The sequence below is a fragment of the Ambystoma mexicanum genome, chromosome 6p (genome assembly GCF_040938575.1).
Source record: "Ambystoma mexicanum isolate Mex_15411 chromosome 6p, UKY_AmexF1_1, whole genome shotgun sequence".
In the NCBI taxonomy this organism is placed as follows: Eukaryota; Metazoa; Chordata; class Amphibia; order Caudata; family Ambystomatidae; genus Ambystoma; species Ambystoma mexicanum.
In genome coordinates, this window is record NC_090935.1 from 618,200,713 (window position 1) to 618,222,933 (window position 22,221).

Sequence of the window (22,221 nt, forward strand, 5' to 3'; positions counted from 1 at the left end):
TCACTTCCTGTGATGTCATCAGGGGGTCAAGGGTTGTGTGATGTCACTTCCGCTACCTCTGGCATTTGGGTGAAATGACGTCCCTGCTACAGTTCCGTTCTCAGGTATCAGGATCTTCGGCGCTTAAGTCTCTTTTCTAGAAAAAGTCTCTTGCCTCTGAGGATCTGATGGGTTCAAAATAATAAAACAAAAAGTTTGTTTCTGTATGTACAGTGGGTGTTGGCTTTTCACCCCTGGATCACCCTATTCCGGGCTCAGATCCCTCTCGAATAGCAGCCTCCGTCTGTCGGGTTCACTACGGCTTTTATTCACAAGATTTCTCCTTTTGCATTCACAAATTTTTATGTCTTTTTAAACAATCCACTGGGGACCTCCCTCTGTCGGGTTCACTCTTGTTAACACAATGTTCATTGGGACATCATGCTTCTCCCCGTTCTGTCGGCATCCCTCCGTCAGGTTCACTCTTGCCAAACACACAGTTCCTTCTCCTTTCTCACTTTGTGGGATTCGTCTCCCTTACTTTTCCAATTACGTGCTGGTCAAAGACTTTCAACTATACAGGAGGTTGGGGGTGGCGCTGTTGAGCAGCCCAAGATGGCTGCTTAGTTCTCGAGCTCCGTGGGGCTCTGGCCGAAATCCGCCATCAATTGCAGTGATATTTGACTTTGCAGCCCAACGCTTCGTGGATCTGCTACCACGCTCTTTCTGCATGCCCTGCAGCAATCCCGGCCTGAATCGGTCCCGAGAAGCCTGCGAACTGGGCTTCTTGGCCAGCTGACTGTCGGCCGCCGGGGCTTTCACGCGCACCCGGCTCCCGCCTCCTCCTCCCTGCCGGATCCCACGGTGGTGGGGGGTGACCACTGAGCATGGTGCCCGCGTGCTCTGACCCCCATCCGAGGGCCTCCGGTACACGGCCTGCGCCGGACCCCCCTGGGGAGAGTCTCCAACATCGGCCGCGGCCACCCCTCCTTGGAGCGGGCCCCCGCTTCTCTCCCTCGCATCAGCGCTGGAGCGCTCACCCTACACCCCTCGGGGGAGAGACTCTGCCATCAACTGCGGCTGCCCCTCCCTGGGGTGCGCCATCGCGCTGGCGGCCGCCGAGGGGGACCAGCGCTGGAGCGCACCCCCACTTCTCTCCCTCATATCAGCACCAGAGCGCTCACCCTACACCCCCCTAGGGAGGGATGCCGCCATCGGCCGCAGCCGTCACCTCCCTGGAGATCACCATCACGCGGGCTGCCGTCGTGGGGGCCTGCGCTGGAGCGCACCCCCACCACTCCACCTCACACCAGCGCAGGAGCGCTCTCATTGCAACAGCGTGGGCCGGCTGGGCAGTAGCCTGGCTGCCCACCCGAAATCCACGATCCTGACACTGGTGCACAGGTGAGGAGCAGGGGGGACCTGAGCTGCGGCGCTCGTGGCTCCTCTGGGCTGGCCTCATCACCCTGCCTTGCTGCCTGTGGGGCCCGGTGCCTCCTGCTCTGCTCTGGAAGGGGGCACCATCCCGGCAGGGGGGCCTCAGAGGAACTTATTTGCTGGACACTTTTCCACCTAATTTCGTTGGGGCTCCTGATTACACCCGGGTTCCCCCCCTTGCACAAGGGACTTGGCACTATGGGGCCTCTTGTCTAGCGGAGTGTTTGGCCTTCATTTTCCCTCCCCATCTCACTGGAGGCACCCAATCCACCAGTACCTGCACAGAGCCCTCTGATTGAGGAGTGAAACCTCACAAAGCAACTGCTGCATCTCTCTACCAGGAGAATAACCTCCTTTATGGGCTATCAGCCTTCTCCTTCTGGCCCCTGAATAGTCTCCGCTTTATACCTTGCTGCAGCCTCCCTGCCCTCACTGCTGCCACAATCTGTCCATACCATCGCCACAAGTGCAGTGCCTGACACCTCCCTTCACCCCGTGCCCTGAACTCCCGCCCTTCTCTACTAGCTCCAACTGTGAGCTCTGCCTCACCGGAAATTATACCGGCAATGTCTAACAGATCCAAGGGGGCCTCGAAAGGGGGAGCCATGGACAAATTCACCAAATCTGTCCCACGGACGGACTCTGCCCACACTTCATCCCTACAGGAGGAACCAGAACCGGACCTTCATCCCTGCGCAACGGCCCCTGACCTAAATACACTCATGGAAACCATGGCTAAAAACTTCACCTCATTCCACGAGAAACTGGATGACATTAACGCCAATGTGGCCTCCCTAAAAACACGAGTGGACTAGGCAGCTACCAGGATCACTGACGCTGAGAGCAGAATCTCGACAAACGAGGATGACATTCAAGCCTTGCAGAACACAGTCACCTCCTTATCACGTGACATGAAAATTGTGAAAGCAAAGTGCGACGACTTAGAATTGCGCTCTCGTAGAAATAACCTGCGAATTATCAGGGTCCCCGAAAACGCCCTGAAAGGGCGTATGGAGGACGCCATTGAAACCCTGCTCAGAGATCTCCTCGGCAATCCGGCCCTCTCACCCTACTTCACAGTGGAGTGCGCCCATCAAGCCCTCTCACCGCGCCCCAAACCAGGCGACATTCCAAGGCCCATCATCGCCAGAATTTTAAACTACTGCGATAGAGACCTTATCCTCCGCCTAGCACGTGAGAAGGGTGATCTACGACTTGAAGTCAATACCATCAGGATTTTCCCAGATTTTTCGATAGCTGTACAACCGGAGAGACGCCAATTTCTCGGGGTCAAGAAACTGCTCAGGGAGCGAAATGTCCCATACGCCATCCTGTTCCCCGCACGCCTCAAAATCACGCATAATGGCAAATTATATTTCTTTACTGTGCCTGACGAGGCAGTGAAATTCATTGAAGCGCACATCCCTCTGCATGGTCCAGTTGGTGGCCACGCCGATGAAGACTGACCTAATGTACCATGTCCTAATGCGGCCTAATCAATCTATTCAGCAAATCCCTTTTTTCCTCATTAGCGTGAATGTGTCACTAGCAATTATGTACTGCAAACCCAGCATACTCGGCCCCATCCGCAGTCATCTGGCCTCAGGTTCACCTTTGGTACTTTGGACATTGATCTCTGTGTGTTTTCCGAACATGGAACTGACCATGACCCCTTGGTACTTCCTAGTTCCCATCCTGCTTTTGATGGACTGTCGACTTTGGGACCTGACATAAGATCCACTTACCGCAGAACCTGCCTCTGACGGCTTCCACCGTCCTACATGATGCTTAAGCGGCCGTCCTCACGGCAACAGCACACCCCACTGCAATGGCAATGTTTATGTTTGGTTGGGTGTTATTGATGGTTGGCCCCAGTTGGGCCATGGTAGGGGCACATCCCCGTTGGATAATGTCCCTTGACATCTTCTGTTTAAAAGGTGTCGATGTTGTTGTTTCTGTGAGACATGTTGGTAATTACGGGTGGTGGGAGGGGGATAACACTGCCCGCTTGGACGGGGTGGTGCGGGAGGGGTGGGTTTGATGTTCGATATGCAAAAAGGCAGAGGCAGTTTGGCAGACCACAGTGCATTGAGGGGCCCACACGAGGGCGACCTTCGCCCTGGATTCCTCTTACTACAGCAGTGGTGGGATGTTACCTAAATCATTAACATGCCTGTGACGGTAATATCCTGGAATGTACGAGGCCTGAGCAATTACACCAAGGCTCGCAAAATTATGGCGTATGCCACCAGACATGATTGTAAAATACTGCTCCTGCAGGAGACTCAATCAATGGGCCCTCTGATCAAGAGTATTGCACCAACATGGGGACCACACAGGTATTTCACCTCATACTCCACGCGTGCTAGAGGGGTGGTAACGATGATTCATAAGTCACTTAAGTTTGTTCTCCACAAGAGCTATATACATCCCGAGGGGAGATACACTGAACTATACTGCGCCATAGCCAACAGGGATTATTTACTGGTAAATACCTATAGCCCCAATGTTGACTCTCCCGATTTTGTGGACCAGGTGGTATCTATACTGCTAGGATACGTCAGGGTGCAGATCATTTGGGGGAACATGAACTTTAAACTGGATACCGGGATGGATCGAACTGGCACAGCCCCTAGGTCCCTGTCCGGCACAGCGCGCAGATTGCTGTCCCACATCGTGACACTTGACATTCACGACGCATGGAGGGCCTTACATCCGCAAGCACGCTAGTTCACCTATTACTCTTCAATTCAGGACAGTTCCTCCAGGATCGACTTGGTCCTGTGTTCCGGCCCCTTGCTGGGCAGGGTGGCGGAAACGCGGATACTCGCGCACACTGTCTGATCACTCACCGGTCTTGATCACCCTGGAATTGTGGATACCCGCCCCTACTACTCATGCATGGCGATTAAAATCAGCCGCCCTACGGGACGTTGTATTCAAGGCGGATTCACCGACATTCAGAGTTACTTTGAACACAACCTGCCACAGTCCACTACCCTCGGGGTCCGCTGGGACGCCTTCAAGGCATTTATTAGGGGGGCGTCCATCTCTAGGGAGTCTGGTGTCCTCAAAACCATAAGAGCGCCCTGTCCCGCACCGAAACTAAATTACGGGACCTGGAACAAGCCCACCCGGGCTCGGTCGACCCAAGTGTCCTCTCCCAGATTAGTGATGAGCTCAAAATCTTCAATGAACACGCCACCAGGGAAGTCCAGTACTTTAGTCGCCCACGGGCAGCACGCAAATATGGCGAGGGTGACAGACCCGGCAAAACGCTGGCCGCACTGGCAAGGGGGGAATGGGGCCAATCCCAAATAACCTGTACCAGATAGCAAAGGGGTTCTACAATGGTCCGACCAGCAAATCCTTGAAGTCTTTACAGGCTTCTACTCCGAATTATACTCCCAGCCTCCTGGACACAGTGACTCCCAGATGCGGGAACTCCTGGAGCAGATTCCTACCACATGTGTCTCCCCTGCCACTAGAGACCAATTAGATTCCCCTATTACATTGAACGAAATAGTGGGGCCATATCTAGTCTCCCTAAAGGAAAGGCACCGGGCCCCGACGGGTTAACGGCTGAATTTTATCAGGAACACGTAGCAATGTTGGCCCCTGAACTGCTCGAGGTGTGGAATGGGTCACTCAGGCTAGGATCCCTCCCCCCGACACTACGAGAGGCCATCATCACAGTCCTGCTCAAGCCTGGTAAGCCCAGCAATGAATGCGGGTCCTACCGGCCCCTTTCGTTGATGAATTTGCATACAAACCTTTTTGCCAGGGTGATCGCTAGCCGCTTCCTGCCTGTCATGTCCTACATGGTGCATGATGACCAGTTGGGCTTTGTGCCCGGGAGATCAACATTCCATAATATTAGGAGGCTTCTTAATGTTATGGCGCGCATCGATCAGGGGGTGAGTGCGGTTGCAGTCACCTTGGATGCCCAGAAGGCCTTTGACATGATGTCCTGGAAGTACATGTGGCTCGTCCTTGAGACCATGGGCATAGGACTCAGGATGATTGCATATTTTAAGTTACTGCACACTTCCCCGGTGGCCAGGGTCCGTGTCAACTCCCAAACTTCCGGTCTGATCCCTCACTTCAGAGGCACCCGTCAGGGATGCCCGTTTTCCCCGATTTTGTTTGCCACGCTATCTAGCCCATGGGGGACCGGCTACAAGATACCCCCGAAATTATCTCACTCTACGCCGATGACGTGCTACTGTTTGTTAGAGACCCCAATAACCACCTTGACCCAATCCTGCGTGACATCACCCGCATCGGGACATACTCTGGTTTCACGATCAATTACACCAAGTCTGAACTCTTCCCCCTCACAAGCTCCACTGCGCCCCCCGCCACCGAGTACCCACTCCGCTGGTCCCCTGACAGGATTAAATACCTGGGAATTCAGATGTCCCTGGCCAAAGACACCCTCCTGGCTGACAACTACTTGGCCGTGGCAGAATAGGCTGCAGCCAAGATAACGCGCTGGCGCCCTCTCCCGCTTTCTTTAGCGGGCAGACTTTCACTGGTAAAAATGATAGTACTTCCTAAGCTGCTGTACGTATTCACCAATGTACCTATCTGGCCTGGTAAGAAATACTTTGCAGACTTACACATGCTGTGTGCTCAGTTTCTGTGGCACTCAGGGGCCGTCCGCAAAAAATGGCTTGCTATGACACTACCCTACGAACAAGGTGGTTTCACTGCCCTGACATGCTGCGGTACTGGATCGCTGCGCAGGCACAGTTCGCCTCCTACTGGTACCCTGGCCCCCCACGCCCTCATGTTAAGCTGGAGACCCTTGCGGCATCTGGCACCAACATGATGTCTTTAATACTACATCGACGATATGAGCCGGACTCGGCCATTGACCCGGTCCGTACCACGGTGCATGCCTGGGGGCGGATATTTGCTACGTGTGCTGAGGAAAATCCGTACTATAAGTGGCTTCCAGCCTGGCGGTTCCCCGGGCTGGAACCCACAAATGAATAGCCCTGGCCAGACACTGGCAGTCCCTGGGATACCTGGCCCTGACTGACTTCTACCCGGACGGGCAGTTCATAACACTACAGACCTGGAAGCCCGGTCACTCGGGGTCACCTCTGGAGCTTCTACAATTTTACAGACTCCGGGCTGCTTTCCGTAGTGCTTGGCCTGAGTTTCCTGATGAACCCCCGACTCCCCTGGGAATTCCTACATCTCCAACTCGGGTGGGGCACGCGGGGTGGTATCCTCACTATACAAACTCCTCCTGACTACCTCCCCACCACTGCCCTCCAGGGCCCAGGATGACTGGGCATCCGAACTGGAGTTGGATCTCACCGACCAACTTTGGACGAAAATGTGCTCCCACACTAGCAGACTCTCCTTGAACTTTCGCTATCGCACCATTCAGTACAAACTGTTGAACAGATTATACTATACCCCATGCAGAGTTTTCAGGTTTGCTCGCTCCGACCGGAGACTCTGCCCTCGCTGTGGTGCGGAGAATGCAGGCCACCTCCATATGTTCTGGGGCTGTCCGAGGCTAGCTACATTTTGGGGCGAGATCCTGAAGACGCTGTCAGAAATTTGTGACATTGTTATTGAGCCTGACCCGCTTGGGGTTCTGTTCAGGGTGTGGGGGACCGAGGGAGCCAGGGGTGCTGCTAAATTGTTAAATGTGAGCTGCTTAATTGCCAAGAAATGTGTGCTGCAGAGCTGGAAGTCCCCCCCCCCCACATTTCAGAAATGGTTGAACTTATTAACATGGTCTCGGAACTGTGAGGAGGAGTTCCTCACTTCCCTCCCGGCCCACTCCTGGCCTAAAAACATCTGGTCTCTCTTCAACAGCTATCTCAACAGCCTAGATGCGTCCTCCTCTGAGGACAACTCATCGCAATATTCTTCAGGAAATATTACAGCTTTGAACGCCTCGTGATGTTGTACTCATGATTGTCTTTATATTACCCCTCATATGTACCACTGTACTTAGTCGAAAATGTATTGTGTCACCTTTGGCTGCTCTGATGTATGTGTAAGCTATTCTCCTCTGCCAACAAAAATAAAAGTTTTTTTTTAAAAACTATACAGGAGGTTTTGCTAGACCCTTGTATGACCACTTTGACCTTTTACTTGTGGCTCTCCTAGGCCGTTCTGGCATCGGTAGTTTCAACAATAGGGGAATCAACCAGAGTCTATCGAGTGAGCACTCACGTGATGCCGGATCCCTCTGTATCTGGTTTTCCCTCTAATTTGCCATTCGCAATTTTCGTTCAATACAGTTTGGTTTCTTATCGGTGCTCCCATTGACTCACCAGCTCTGATGAACCATTTGGCTTTTCTTGTCTCTGGAATCAAGGACGGTACCACGGTAGCAAGCATCTCTCCCAACCCTGATTATCAGTGTCGGAGGGCTCTGTGTACCGTTGAAATCTGCTGCAATACACGCTGGCTTTTGTTCATAGTCTTATGATTACTTTCACAGAGGCTCCATGGATCTGGGTCAAAAAGGGCAAGGTCGCTTCTCTCCTTGTCCCCTCTTCGGTTCTCGCCACGTTTCTCCTCCTCTTGAACTGCCGCCTTGGGGTAGCTGTCTCGTCTTGTGGTTTGCCTTGCTCATAGTGTGCTCTTGTGCACCACCTTTTATCCCTGTGGGGAAGGGAAAGGGCCGTCAGGTGTGTGTGGTTCTGGTCAATTGCCTGACTGTGCTTGACCCTTGTGTTGGGACATGTCAGGTAAACAGCTCTAGTGCTAGTCCGTTGTCTTTTGTGGTGTAAGAAAGTGTTTATGTTAGAAAAGGGGGGTGGAGAATAGAGTGTCTGAGTATCCTATGTGGTAGGATGGGGAAAAATTGTTATAAGAAGGGGGATACCGCATCTCACCCATCGGTGTCCCACCTCCACTCCCCAAGCCCCCTCATCCAGGTGATCCTCTCACCCAGGTCCACCCCCAGGAACTCGATCCAACAGCGATGGCCGTGTCCTGGCCACCTGGATGACAGATCCCCAGGGTCTAGTCAGGGAGACACCTTCAGGTTTCTCACAAACCATAAGACAAGTTAACACCAAGTTTAAGCTCCCTGCTGGTACCAGGAAAGGTGTCAGAAGGATAGTGTTAGTCAGGCCTTTTAAAAATTGCACCACCAAGGCGATTGAGAAGTACAACCCTTGGTCTGGCATGTGCCTAAAGATGGAGAGCGCGTCTAAATAACCCTTGATGGTGGCGACCTGAAGGCCCTGTCTTGCCAAATGAAGAACAAAAGACAACACCATTGAGGTGTCACATAAAAAGGGATCCACATCCTGTGCTCTGCACCAGCTGCAGAAGTTCTTCCAATGGCAGCGGTGTATAGACTTAGTTGCTGGCCTTCTGGGTGAAAGCAACACCTCCATCACGTCTTCCGGAAGGTCCCAATCCCTGTACCATAGCCTTTCAGAAGCCAAGCGTGCAGATTGAGCATGTGCACGCTCGGGTGAAGAACCACCCCCCTCCTCCTGAGAGAGGAGGTCTAGTCTCCGGTGTAAGATGATGTGGAGAACAGATGGCCATGTCCAGAATCCACCTGAGAGGTTCCCCAACAGAGAAGATCTCTAGAAGAACCTCCTGGCACAGCTCCCACTTGTGAGAGACTGAGCCCTGCTTGCTTAGGGCATCCACTGTTGTATTCTTCTTCCATGTGAGGTGAATTGCGGGCAGGGTGATCTTGTTCCGTAACCCCCAGAACCAGAGCTGCATCGCCTCTCTGCACAGGAGGAGTGACCCTACACCACCTCTTTTGTTGATGTAGTGCATGGCGATTGTGTTGTCTGTCATGATCAGGACAGTCTTCCCCTGTATGGAATGCAAGAAGGTCATAAGTGCCAGTCTGATCGCCCAGAGCTCCAATAGGTTTATGTGAGGTTTTTTCACCACCAGGGACCACAACCAGCTCTTTGTCAACTCATTCAGATGAGCGCCCTAGCCTTCCAGAGATGCATCCGTCACTATGGTCGCCTCTAGGCATGGTAGCCAAATCGGTTATCCCGCCATTACGTTCTCTATGCAAGTCAAACACACGAGATCCTGAGCGACTCTGCTCGGGACTTGAATCAGGTCTGTCATACTGCTAGAGAACTGCGACCACTGAGATCTGAGAGCCCATTGAAGCGATCTCATTCACAATCGGGCCTCTGGAACCAGGAAGATGCAGGATGCCTTGAGGCAAAGCAAAGCAATGGTAGGAAGCCTACGGCTGGCAGATATTTGGTGTTCTGGAATTTGGTGACCATCTGTAGGATGCGTAGAGCCCTCGCCTCAGGAGGGAAAGCCTTGCCCGAGGGAGAATCCAACACTTCTACGATGAATTAGGTGTTTGAGATGGTGTCAGTTGAGACTTCTTTAAATTGAGGGAGAAGCAGGTGCAGGAGGTGGCAGGTGCGATTGAGGTGATTTAATACTGAGATACCCAAATCCTGATCCCTCTCTCAGGACACTACAGCCACGGCAAACAGGGTGTACAGCGTCATTCAATTCTGGATGGCCACCCACAACCTTTGCCTTCATGATGAGAAAACAGAACTAGTCATTGTGGCCCCCCCTGCCTGCCTCAAAGGCCTAGACCCCGCCTAAGCCTCCTTCATTGTTGATGACATCCCCATCGCGTTCCCAAAACATGTCAAAACCTTAGGTATACACGTCAACGCAGAGCTCCCGATTAACTATCACAACAATGGCCTTGCCGCCCCCACTGTCTACACTGCCAAGCTCCTTTGCCTGAGCAGACAATTTCTCTCTCCAGAGATCTGCATCACACTCGACTGAGCCATTATCCTCAGAAAACTGGTTTACTGCAACCCCCTCTTCATGGGCGCATCTTCAAGAAAGATCATCAAACTACAGCTCCTACAAAACAAAGCCCTCTGTACCGCTGTAGGTCTACGGCGCTCAGACTACATCTCAGCCTCCAGACATAAGGCTCATTGGCCTATCAGAGCCTGCATAGAATTTAAAATTCTGACCCTTGCACATAGATGCATCTACAAGGAGGTCCCTCTCTACCTCAATAACTGCATCGTCCCGAAACGACATGCAGGTTTGCTGCGTTCCTCCACCAGCATCTTGCTCACCACTCCCAGATTCAAAGGCAAAAAAGCGGGTGGCACATGCTTCCTGGTCACCGCTCCCTCAATCTGGAATACCTTGCCACCCAACATCAGAAACAAAGGTACTTACTTGACCTTCAGAAAACTTGTTAAGACCTGGCTCTTCAACAAATATGACTAATTGACCTTGCCGTGCCATATCAGACTTTTTTCCCCACAAGTTGTCCTTCTGCCTCCCCTCCCCTCTGCTCCATCCCTCCCCCTCCATACCCCACTGTACAAACATTGTAATACCTTTGGGTTTGGGCGTTAGACAAATGTAATAAATCATGCCCTGATTAACCAATTGTGTAGGTAGGGAAAGACGTGAATCCCTCCTTTCCTGAGATTGTCTGCCACACCGCACTACTGCCAACAGATTGGTGAAGATCCTCTGAGCGGAGGTAAGCCTGAAAGGCAGAACTCAAAATTGGTAGTGAGTGTTGCCCAAGACGAACCTCAGGTACGTCCTGTGCTTTGGATGGATCAGCACATAGAAGTAAGTGTACTGTCGGTCGAGTGACAGCAAACAATCCTGAATTTCTAGGGCCTGGAGGATCTACAAGAGTATTACCATCTTGAACTTGTATTTCCTGAGAAACTTGTTCAAGCACATCAGGTCCAAGATGGGTTGCAGACCTCCGTCCTTCTTTGGGACCAAAAAGTAGTGGGAGTACCACCCCTTGTTCCTTTCCTGTACAGGTAGCAACTCTATGGCACCCTTCTCCAGAAGAGAGGAAACCTTTTTCAGGAGCAGTGGGTCTGGAACAGGATGCGGTCTGGCCAAAGGGGGCAATCGGGAAGGCGCTTTAAAAAGGTGAGGCAGTAACCCTGAGAGACTACCTGATGCGCCTATGTGTCTGAAGTAATACCGCATCATTCCTGTAAATGGTGTGACAGACACTCCCTCTACAGGTGACGCATGGCAGAAGTCTTTAAAGAGGTTTTTGCGGCAAGAGCCGCGCTGGAGGGTAAAGATGCGAAAGCGGTCTGTGTCTTACCTCCTCTACCTCTGGAAGGTTGAGAGAAGTGTCTCTGACCCTGGCGGGTGGCAGGTTGTTTCCCTTTCTGTCCATAATTGTAGAATCGAAAAAGCTTGCCCTTCCATTGGGTTGAGGGCTTGCCTTATTGCTGCCCCTAAAGACTTTGCTGCCTCCTTGGTCGCCTGTAATTTTTCAAGGCTGTCATCTGTCATTTGGCCAAAAAGGTGTTAGCGTCAAAAGGTATGTAAAGCAGCTTTGCTTGGACATCCTGCGCAAACTCTTGATTTTCAGAGCCAGGCGAATCTTCGCATGACGGAACCCGTCACCATAGATCTCCCGCTGCAGTAGGCTGAGTCGAGTCCTGACTGAAGGGATTGGTGCATTGCTTCCTTTCCATCTTCCACTATGTTAAGGACACCTTTGCTCATTTCCCCCTCAGGGATGTACTCAGCTAACTCCGCTAACACAGACCATATGGTGTGTGTGTATGTTTAGAAAATATACATTAAGCATTAACCACCTTCAGTGCCATACTGCCAGAGGAAAAAGCTTTTTTGATTGAGCGTCATAACGCTTGTCATCCCTGTCAGGGGGTAAAGATGGATAGACCCTAGCCTTGTTACCCACAGTCGCAGCCTTTACTACCAGTCTATTATGAGCTGGATGTCTGGTAAGGAATTCTGGATCAGACGAGGCTGGTCTGTATTTCTTAGCAAAATCCTTGTGGACTGCTGGCCCTGAACAGGGATCCATAGCTCCATGAGGGGATTTTTGATGGCATTATGCAAGGGAAGGACAGGTTCAATGGTTGTGCCCTTGTCTAGGATGTCTGTCAAGTCACATTCCATTATGTGACCAGCTGGGGGACCCCCACCTAAGGCATCAGTTACCCTTGCCATCATTTTTCTGTATGCCACATTAGAGTGTTATCGAGGATCTCCTACATCAGGAGGGTGTTCCAAGCCACTTGTATCATGCAGGGCAGAGGTTAAATCAGAAAGCCTTTTTTCCTCCCCCTGAAACTCCTCAGGATATCGAGGAAGAACCATAGGTTCAAACCCGAAGGGAACCTGGTCATCATCCTCTTCGAAAATGCCCTGTAAAGAGGACATAAAATTCCTTCTAGACTTTGGAGCAAATCTACTGTTGTCGATTAATGCTTTTTCGATGACGACGACTGCGCAAATGGAGCCGAAGGAACGTCGAAGCACGCTGATGATGTTGGTGGCGTCGACAGTCCTCGTATCGAGGATTTTACTTGTCTCGGGTTCTTTGGCACACAAGGTGGTTGTTGAACAGAGTCCCTTGTTGGCGTGGTGGGCTTATTGGTTGTTTTTCCAGAAGAAGAGAAAATGGGTAGGCCTGCCTTCTCAAAGACCAACATTATTTTGATACTACATTTTTCCCACTTCCGAAGAGGCGGATTTAGATGGGAAGCGTACCTGACTTTCGGGAGATGAGTCTGTGGATGAATGCATCTTCATTTTCTTCTTCTTTGATGGGGAAGAAGAAGAATGATGGGAGTCACTCCTCAAGTGAAATCACTTACAGTGTTTTTTCGACCGTTTGTTTCTTGGGCAATTTGATGGTCGCAGAATATTCTTTATTGGCTCTGTGCGACTTCGGTCCAGTTTGGAGGCTCTCTCCTTTAAGGCTTTAAGTGTCATAACTTGACACAAGTTGCAATCCACCATGATGTGGTGGGTACCAAGGCACCATAGACAAACTTTGTGAGGATTGTGAGAAACCAAAGGGTGTCTCACTCTACTAGTCCTGGGGATCTCTCTCTCAGGTGGCCAGGGCACGGCAATCGCCTTTGGATCCAGACCGTGGGCGTGGACCAGTGCGGACGGATCACCTGAGTGGGGGGTTTCAAGGGGGTGGGCTGACACAGCCGATGGTGAGACGCGGTATTCCCCCCTTTCCCGTACCTATCACCCATCCTATTTTATAGGATCCTCCAACATCCCAACCCACTCCCCCTTCTACACAAACACTGGGCTGAGGAAGAGGGCGACTGAGAGTAAAGAGGCTAACCCTTACATATCTCATTGGACATGTCCCGCTAATCGGGTCAGGCAAAGTCAGGCACTTGACTTTAATCACATATATCTGATACCCATTAGCTCTCCCCACACGGATAAAAGGTGGAACATAGAAACAAACTCTGAGCAAGGTGGAACACGAGAAGGAGCAGAACATCCGGGGTGAATGCGAACCTAGTGGAGCAGATGGACTGGCAGAGAGACGAGAGCAAAGGGTACAGAAACCCAAGAGATCCCTGCAGGAGGTTGTTGCCTCTAAAGAGCCATGAAAGATATGCAGAGAAGGCCAAATACCAAACAAGAAGAGTACATTGTATGTTCAAGGACCAAGCCTGTGGTAATAACCTTGACTCATGAATAAAGCCGAAAAGACAAGAAAGGAATGCACACAGCCGGTGAGTTGACGAGCTACATGAAAGGACAGTGTGTGTTAAGGAAAGATTGAAGTTGCAACAGTATATTTTACAACTGAAGGCTGTACGCGTGTAGAAGAGACACAAAGAAAGGCAGACCTGTGGTGAACTTTAAAACCGCGAAGCCAATGATAGAGACTAGCGGAGTGGTCCGGCGAAAGGAAGTAGCTCACTCGAAAGTCTCCACGAAGTATGTGTCATCTTGTAATAAAGCAGCAAAGTGAACAAACCCTGAAATACACAATGATCAAGATTAACCCTGGCCAAAGGGGAAGTTGAAAAGTGAATACTTAGAGATAAAGATTTCTATGAACATTTGTGCTTATTGTGCTGAACTACTAAGACCAAAAGACACTGGGGCAAATAACATAAGAGTGTGAGCTAAAGAAAAAGTTGAGGTGGTCCTGCAGAGGTCTATGGTAAAAGCCTCATACATTTGAAAGTCTTTGACATCAGTAAAGGTCTGAGTCTGACTGAAGGAGACCGGAAGTGTGATAGGTTAGGGAAAGGGAACCCCTAACAGAGGTGAATTAAGCCTGGGGAAGGGAACCCCAGCAAGTGCTGTGATTGTGAGGTCTGAGCCTAGCGGAGGGAGACCTATGTGAACTGTTAAAGCTTTGAGAGGTACGAGCCCGACGGAGGGAGACCTACGTGAACTTTTTGTTGAACTGTGAACTTTTTGCTGAACTGTAAAATAACTTTTGGAACGCTGGAATAGATGCCTTAAACGTGGAAGGCCGGGTGGGCCTCAATCCACGTTTTGAACTGCCTTTGTTTTGAGAACCTGAGCCAGAGTGTATCATCCTGTCTACTGGGCCACCTTATCCGTGCTGTCCAACGTGGGGACAAAGACTGACTCAGCCATCTTGATCCTTTATGTTAAAACACTGATTTTACTTTGCATACATATTCCCCTTTACACACCTTTTTGAATAAGAGATAGGGCAGGCCTTATGTTTTGTTAGTATAGGCCATTTTGATTTGATAAAGATTGACCAGGACTGTGTTTTCTTTATTATTTGATGGTAGAGGCTACTCCCATCATAGCTATAGTGCAAAGTCGGAGTTTTTCCAAACCCCGAAAATTGAATAAAGGTTTTGAAACTTGTATGTCTTGTGTCAGTGTCATACTTGTGATACCATGCCTCTCTTACAGGATCGGTGAGTGACATATGTGTGCCGCAATCAGGGCCCCTTTTTAAACCAGAGCTTTTTGGCGCAGATATAGTGAGAAAATCTACTAAAATGCAATGGAATTGTTTAAACAAATGCAAGAATTTGTCTGAGGTGAAGGTCTTGAGCAGCATTCTGCGCATGCAGAAAAAAGGAACTGAGGTCACTGGGGTGCTGAGCGTACTATTTGTACCCTCGTCGACGTCATATTCGGTCACGAAAACAACGACTCAATGACCATTGATGCCAATGCAAACGATTCCCCTGCTGGGAAATCTTTTTCAGAGAGCTGCAAAGTAAGAGAATAAATATCAAAGATGAGGAATAAGTGGGAGGACACAATCTATTAGAAACAAGTGGATGCATGGATTCATCAATCCAATGAATAGCCGAACAACCATGCAAAAAATCATCACACATAGTCAGTTCACAAGTAAACAGCGTAACCACCACTTCTCTCCTCCTCTTTCATTGAATTCTGAAATTCTGAAGTGTTCTGGTGTTCGGGTGAAGGCGGAAAGGAGATAGTTGGCTATAGTCTGGTGGAGTTTGCTTTCTGGGACCCTCCTCACTTCCTGCCGACTACCATTGTGCCTGCAGCCGGAGTACTCTCCACTCACAATACCTGCTAGTTGAAGCAAGTGTTAAAGCCCAATCTTAGTATTGTTGCAGCCGCTGTAAAATGACTGATAAGCACAGAAGAGCCTGTCAACTAACGATCAACACTAGAGGGGAGAAAGGTTCCCGCAATTCGCCATAATCTCATGGTACTTTGAAAGCTGCACCATGTGCTCAAAAGGACAAATCCGATCGCATTACTAATTTACAGCCTAAAATGATGGATTTCTTTGATTCCTGCATTACCAACCCTACTGTACCTTCAACCACGGTGATACCTTCACATACAGCTCAAATACTTTCTCCTGTTATGGGTTGTCAAGTCAACAGCCCATTGAGCTCACCACATATTAATAACAATTTGTTGTTCAATCTCTGCTTGGGTCTTCGGAGAAGCTCATTGGGAGGCATTCTCCCTCTGGCGAAATAGACCCACGTGTCATGAAAACAGTACAACATCCTTTCATCGTTGTTTCATCCCGCGATGAAATGGCATGGAACAATGAAAACAATATTGGCTCTAATCTTTCGGGGGAGACCGAACTTACAGAAGTTTTTCTCTTCCTCAGAATTTCTCCAATAGTAAAAGTGAAGGCAAAGGTGATAATGATGACAAAGCCTTTAATAACACGAAAGGATGTGCTCTCGATACAGAGCCCACGCCTGATTCTTCCACACTCTACTCGGTGGCAGCAACTGTGGATGCTTTATTCACACTTTGTACTAACGTGGCAGTCGGGCAACGCGACCTGGAACAAATCCTGCCCAAGGTGGTAGATGTTATCCTAAGCTGTTCACAGGAGCTCTTTCCCCCCTTTCTTTACAGTTGTATAGGGTTGAAAGATCTTCACTGCGACTAAACAATGAATCTTCTCCAGACACTCCACCGTCTTTTCTTTCATCTGATCCTAGCAGCAGCCAAAATGGGATCTTACCATCACCTTGCCCTTTGGTGATATCTAATACAGCATAGTCACAGTCACCTGTGGTTACAGTGCAAAAGTCGTCATAGAACCCACACAAGTCAACACTGAAGAGCCGTTATTCTGCTGTCCACTCAAAAACATTGGCGTCTTCACGGTATACGGCCCAAGAAATGTACCCAATTGCCCAAACATTCAAAGTCTATTGGTCTATCAGTATTTTCACCTACTCTTCCTAGGATTTGTGATAAGACAAATAACAACAAATCTAGTTCAACCGAGATTACTAGAACATTAGCTGACGGTACAACTAGACAAGTCTTATTGAACGGCCCAATGGACAAATGGCTCAATCCATCTTTAACTATAGTTCCTCCTAGGGTATCGCTGTCTACGCAAACTGACTCACTACCTGGCCCAACGATCTCCCTTTCATTGGCCCTAACTAACTTTTCATCATCTGAGTTCAGTTTTCAACCTACTGTAGTGAGCCAACCTTGTATGGCTCCTAATTGGAACCATGGGGATACCAATATTAATTATGCCAATATTTTCCCATGTGGCTATGCAGCGACTCTACCTCAAACAACAATTAATACACAAATGAATCTGCCCAATCAGTCTCAGGTTTCACACGAGTGTATAGCACATACAAGCTATCCACCAAGCTGGAGTGGCCCGATGGAAGGCCTATTTTCATTGGGCAAATGGATCAAGTTAGAGGAAAGGTACCCAAGAGCAGAGAGTCCTTTTCACAATAGGTCTCAGTTTTTTTTGTAAATTTATTTTTATTAGAGATTGTTGCATAAAAGATAACAGCATTACACAGAAAATTAACTGAAATATGTAATTGTATCATCGGAAAGGACATTCTTTGATAATCCAATCACACACTTTCAACATTAACTTTACAAACTTTCGGCACAAAATTAACCCCACTGTAACGTAGCAGTATTTTCCAACAATTCTTTTATCTTTTCCACCCTCCCCCCTCCCCCCCACCCCACAAGACTTTGGGTACTTCCGCTGAGGATGGTATTATACAATGAACAGCGAGTCGTTCGGTAGGTGTTAGAGTCGCTTGAAGCATTTGAGGCGTCTGAGGCCCCCTTGTTGGGGGAAGTATCGTAGTATTTCTCTGTAGTACATTACATGGTTTGCTGGTAAGGGGACCTTCTATGGTTCGGGACGTGTGAATGGACCATCTCTTGGCATTAGTGTGTTGTACCTGGCATGTACTTGTTAAGGAAGTCCATCTATAGGCTATCACATTGTGTGGATCTCCCATGTATGGAGAATGTGATCTTTTCCATAATGCACATATTAGAGGCCACATTGACCCACTCTTTTTTGTTTGGGACAGTAGGGGATTTCCATTTTGTAGCCATCACAGCCCTGGCAGCCAATAACAAGTGTGCAGCTATATCTGTGACCTTCCTCCATTCATCATCAACTTTCTCAAACCCAAACAGAATAAGATAGGGGTCAGCTGTTCTCTGGATCCCGTCCAGGTCCTTGATCCACCCTAGTACCTCATTCCAATACATTTGAATACGTGGACAGCTCCACAACATGTGCCAATAGTCTGCCACGGACCCACAACCTCGCCAACACAACGGACTAGATGACTGGTACATTTTGGAGAGCCTGTGTGGGTCATATGCCATCTGTTTAACAGCTTGATTGCATGTAACTTATATTTACACGAGATTGAGACTTTGGATGCTGCTCGACATATCCTGTCCCAGTGTTCTGGGTCGATGTCGTCCCCTATGTCTTTTTCCCATCGCTGCCTGAGGGGTTCCGTGGAGCCCTCACCTGCTTCTATTAGTACCTTACATAGGTCTGCAATTAAACCTTTCGATTCTGTTCTGGAATCCAATATGGCTTCAAACGGAGTGATTTCCCTTCTTAGTTTGTCCTTCCACTCGGGTTTCGTCAAGACCCCCTTAATCTGCAGGAAGTGGAACACGGACAGTGTACCCACTCCGAGTGCTTCCTCCAGCTCAGGAAGCGAGATGAATGAGTCTTCCTTAAGGAGTTGCCCCACCCTCTCTAGACCTGCTTCGTACCAGGACTGGAATCTCTCCACATTGGGAATCTGGTCATTGATGCCGGGGGACCACAGGTGGCTCAGTGGTGACGGCCACGTGGTGATCTTTGCCATATCTTTGCCTTCCCGCCATATATCTCATATGGTTTCGAACATCGGGTGCGCTTTAGTTCTCTGTAACACCCTCCTCCTAGGGGACCATAGCCACTCAGAAACTGTTGCCGGGGACAAGTAGTGGTTATCCATGGCAACCCATTGGGGCAATTTCTGGTTGCGTAGATGTGGGATGAGCACCCGCAATTGGGCCGCCTCATAATATTTTTGAATGTCAGGGAGGCCCACCCCGCCTTTGTCTTTAGGCAGTATCAGGTTAGAGTATGCTATTCTAGCCCTCATCCCCTGCCATAGAAATCTCATAATTGCCTTCTTGACCTCCATGAAAAAGTGTCGCGGCATCTGGATAGGGAGTATTTGAAAAGGGTATAGAAATCTTGGAAGGCAGGTCATTTTTATTGCGTTAAGGCGTCCTAGCCAGGATATGGTCAGTTTGTCCCACCGGGCAAGGTCCGCGTGGAACTTTTCGAGAAGTGCCGGGAAGTTAGCATCGTAAAGCTCACGCAATGATCTCGTGACATATATCCCTAGATACTTTAGTTTATGGTGTTCTATCGTGAGGCCTAAGGGCTGATATTTATCATTGTTCATTTCTACTGACCCCTGGAGAGGGAAAAGTATGAATTTGGATTTATTAACTTTAAACCCGATATGCGGCCGTATTCATGCTCTGGGGATGGATGCATTGGGGTTAGTCACGTGGAGGAGTAAGTCATCGGCGTACAGCGCCACCTTATATTCCACTTTCCCCAGCCACATGCCCTCTACTTGGGTGTCCTCTCTCAACTTTTGGGCCAGGGGTTCAACCGATAAGGCGAAAAAAATGGTCGAGAGTGGGCATCCCTGCCGGGTAGCGCGTTTGAGCTCGAACCACCTCGAGTACCCCCCGTTAACGGCTACTGATGCTTTAGGTGAGGTATAGACTGCCTGTATACCCCTTCTGAGTTTTGGTCCTATCCCCACTGTGCGGAGAACTGCGGCTAGGAAGCCCCATTCTACTCTATCAAAGGCTTTTTCAGCGTCTATGGAGAGTAAGGCGGGGTCGTCGCACCTAGTCTGGGAGGCAGAAATTAAATGGAGCGTCTTCCTCATAGTATCTGCTCCTTGTCGCCCAATTATAAATCCGACCTGGTCAGGGTGGATAAGGTGTGTCATATGGGTCTCCAATCTGACGGCAAGTACCCTCGTGCAAATTTTGACATCCAAATTAAGCAAGGATATGGGGCGATACTACCCGCACTGCTTGGGATCTCTGCCTTCCTTGGGGATGACCATTATAAATGCACGGACGAAAGAGTTTGGGGCAAACCCCGATTCAAGAATTTCATTGAACAACTTGGCTAGGAATGGAGTAAGGAGGGTGCTGATGGTTTTATAGAAGCCGGCTGTGTATCCGTCTTCGCCAGGGGATTTGCCTAGCGTTAGTCTATTGATCGCTCATTGTATTTCTTCCTCTGTTATGGGGGATTTTTAGGAGGGCCGAGTCCGTGGGTGCAACCCTGGGGAGACCGATGTCGGCCAGGTAATTGTCTATCTCACTGGAGTTAGGATCATTTTCGGAGGTGTAAAGGGATTCATAAAAGTCAGCAAATAATTCAGGAATAGAGGGTTTGGGTTGCCCCTGAGTAGGGTCAGCGTGTGTTATCTCTGTTACCCTACGTTCCGCCCGTTGAAGACTAAGTCTAGCTGCCAGTAGTGCGTCGGCTTTATCTCCTTTTTCATAAAATGTTTGTTTCAGTAGATGGAGCCTGCGCACTATCTGGTCATGCTCTAAGTGACGGAGTTCTTCCCGTTTTATTTTGGCCTCCTGGATCTTACTGGGGTTCGTGGTGTCACCTTCTCTGGCCTCTTTATCTAGCCGGTATATTTCACCCCTGAGCCTGTTTTCAATGAGCGCTCTTTCCCTTTTCTTCCTGGCTCCCTCCCGTATGAGGATTCCCATCCAAGTTGCCTTTGCTGCTTCCCATACTCCCTGTTTAGAGACTTCCCCAGTATTGTTGGTTTTAAAATATTCTCTGATCTCTTTTTCCAATTCATCCTTAAAGACCTGGTCTCTCCACAGGGCCTCATTACATCTCCATTCCCCCCCCCCCTCAGTCGGCAAATCCTCCCAGTGAATATCAGTTAAAACCATGTCGTGATCGGACCAGGTTATTGGAGTGATTTCTGAATGCGATGTGGCGTTATACAGGTCTCGTGAGAGATAAATATAATCTATGCGAGTGAAGGTGTTGTGGGGGGCCGAATAGAAGGTGTATCCTCTTTCCTCGGGGTGCAATTCTCTCCACACATCAGTCAGCGCATATACTTGCATCATACTAGCATAATCATTGGGATCCCCTCTTGTTTCATCATCTGCGGTTGGGTTACCCGCCTTTCAGTCTAAGTCCCGATTCGCCCAGAGGTTAAAGTCTCCACCCAGTATAATGTGACCAGTAGCCTCCGGCATTATTTTCGGGATGGTTTTGGAAAGAAATCCGAGCTGTCCCAGATTGGGAGAGTAGATTGTGGCCAGCGTTAGTTCAACCCCCCCAATAGTCCCAGTCACCAACAGGGCACGACCTTCTTCATCCGACCAGGTTTTAGTGACTTGGAATTCGATCCCCTTTTTGATAAGAATCCCCACACCCCCCTTGCGCAGTACCCCCGAGCCCCAGAATTCTATTCCACAATTTCTCCCCAAGACAGGTCTCTCTTCCCCTCTCATATATTTAGTTTCTTGAAGAAACAGAATGTCAATTTTGGCCCTCCGGAATTCCATGGAAACCAATGATCTCTTAGTCGGGGAATTGAGTCCCTTAACATTAAGTGTCCCCACTATCAGGGGGCCTCGTGTGTTGCCTTTAGGGTAGGCCACCTATACACAACATGAAGACATTCGCATTAGTAAGCCACCCTACTCCGGGCATCGCTTCTTCTACCTGTACTAGTGTTTTACCCTTCCCAGCGGTGCTTAGGGAATTTGTGTCATATTTTATCTCCCTTACGTCTTGGAATCCCTCCCCTCTCTCTTCCTCCCCCCCGCATACAACGGCATCCGCGCGGGTCCAGTTGATCGCACTGAACCGGCCACGAACCACCAGCAGGAACCGTTACCTCACGGTCCCTTTACTAGCAATAACTAGCACATGAGTCTGAGCCCTCATTACGTCCCCCCTCCTTTCAAACCTTAACTTACAGCAGTTGAGCATAAGTCTTGCCCCTTTTGAAGCATTAGCATCACATAAAGTCTTTTGGTGCATCTCTGGTATATTTGGTTCATTTGCCCCCCTCCGGGGAAACATTGCCTCTCCGATATTTCCTCGATCCCTTAACTTTCTGTCTCTTGGGGCCTTGGAGCCTCCATTCTCTCCCTTCATTCGTCGGTGCATCT